Source organism: Numida meleagris, chromosome 2 (genome assembly GCF_002078875.1).
Source record: "Numida meleagris isolate 19003 breed g44 Domestic line chromosome 2, NumMel1.0, whole genome shotgun sequence".
Classification (NCBI taxonomy): Eukaryota; Metazoa; Chordata; class Aves; order Galliformes; family Numididae; genus Numida; species Numida meleagris.
Window position 1 is genome coordinate 1,147,484 of NC_034410.1, and position 2,136 is coordinate 1,149,619.

A 2,136-nucleotide genomic window follows, 5' to 3' on the forward strand; every position below is an offset into this window, starting at 1 on the left:
GGGGGGTGCCAAGGGGGGGGTCCAGCGTCCTGCACAGCAACCTGAGGGCTTGGGGGACAGAAGTGTGTGGGGGGGGGGGAAGTGGGGGACAAAAAAACAAACCCCAAGACAGGGCTTTGGGGGCTGCTGGCCTCCCCTAGGGCATCTCTCAGCCTGGCCGGGTGTATCTGGGGGCTCCGTCCCCCCCAGCGTGCCCCTGGAGGAAGTTTGGCCGGGAGTGGAGCACGGCAGCGGGAGGTATTTTTATTTTAGAGCAGCGCTGCAGAGGGGCTGGTTCAGGAGCTGTCTGTCACCGCAGCTGCCGGAGAGGACCCGTGCTTGCTGCCAAAGCCAACCCGGGCCAGGTCTGGGGCTGCGCTTCCAGCCCGTGAGGCCAACCTCGGTGTGCAGGTGGGGAAACTGAGGCACGCTGTGTGCGGCTGAAAGAAGGGACGGCGAGGGGCTGGTGGGGGCACGGGCAGTGTTCTTCTGGGGTTGGCCAAGGACAAGTCAACACAGCGTCCGGCTCATCTCCGTGCACCCAGCTGAGCTCTCTCTGCCCCATTCCCTACAGGGTTTGGTTGGAGCTCCTGGTGGGGATGACCTCCATGAGCTGCCGGTGGGACTGGGGGAGCAAAGCAAGGTGGGACGTGATCACCACCTCCACGGGCTGGCTGCGTTGGGGTGAGATTGGCACCTCCTGGGCTCCAGAGAGAGGAACTCTGGCATGGACATCCCAGGAACTCTGCACCCAGGGCTGGATGAAGGCAAGGCAGAGCCCACTCCTCAATGGGGTAACACTGAAAACCCCCCAAAGCCTTCATCTTTCTGCCACAGCTCCGTCCCTACCCAGAGGAACTTGGCTCCTCACACTCTGTCATCATTGACTGGGTGCTCAGAGGAGGAGTAATGAAGAGATCGGTGTTGATAAGCAAGAAACACAATGTACCATGCTCCGTGTGACCGTGATGAGCTTCCACTCCCTGACTGTGGTGTGGTTGATGTCATCATGGAGACTCCGAGCAGGGGAAGCTGAGTCTGCCCCAAAATCCTTCTCCTTGAGTGTGCTCCACGTTGGGAACCCTCGGCACGTTCACCGCTCCTGAAAGGAGGAAAGCAGGTCCCTTCATTTTTATTTCATTATTTTATTTCGTTATCTCATTTCATTATTTCATTTCATTATGTTATCTTACCTTCCCTTTTACCTAATTTTATGTTTCGTTTTCGCCCTCGGTAATTTGTGAGCTTGCTGGATGGAAAGTGCAGCATAGGTGCGGCAGTTTTTCACGAGGCCCTGGGAACCGTGGTGATAAAAATCATTTAGCTTTAATTTATAGATATTATAAAAAAAAAAAATCAGAAAAAAAAAAAACCCTCGCTCTCGATTTCTAATATAATAAGATTTATTTTTTATGCGACCAGCGTGCCTTCCTCAGCACAGGGGACACCTCTGTGTTTTATTGCCCCAGTACTGCAGCTTTACGGCTAAGGGCTGTTTATGGCCTCGAGCTGATTTAATGGCAGTGTTTTCAAACATCTGTCGGGTTGCTGGAAGATGTGGTACATGAACAGAGGGCACTGCTCTCCCTCGTGCGCAGGGAAGTGAGTGGGACGGTGGTGGGGCTCAATGAAAAGCACCCAGCTCCATCCCAGCGAGGCACGGCACGAACATGAGATGTCAGATGGGGACACCCTCCTCCTGGTCACTTCCACCCGGTTTGTATCACTGTCTCCCTGCTGCTGGAGCAGCTCTCTATGGGCTGAAATGGAGGGAGAGAGGGTTATAATAAACCACGTGGGTTGTTTCATACTGCTTCAAGTTCTCCCCACCAAGTCTGCTTATGCACGTGTGCTGCCGGGAACTTGTCAACCAGGACCTGAGCAGGCACCTCCCTGGCTAGCAGAACAGCTTGGGAGAAGGGAAGGTGGGAAGATGCATCCATCCACCTAAATATTGATCCGTCCAAACTTCCATTCATCCACGCACCCATCCAACCATCAATCCACCCATCCATGTATTCATCCATCTATTCAATCATCCATCCATCCACCCATCCATCCATCCATCCAATCTTCTCTCAATCCAACATTTTTCCATCCATCCACTCATCAACTCACCCATCAATCCATCCACCCATGAACCCCCCCATCCACCCA

General features: G+C 53.9%; 1 protein-coding gene across 1 annotated transcript in view; it reads right to left on the bottom strand.

Annotated features, from left to right (window-relative positions):
• The window catches only part of HHATL (hedgehog acyltransferase-like), a gene marked incomplete in the record, with an annotated part of 16,071 nt that extends 13,951 nt beyond the window's left edge, over positions 1–2,120 (bottom strand). Inside the window, 3 exon segments of the mRNA XM_021388129.1 lie at positions 1–48; positions 929–1,081; positions 1,173–2,120.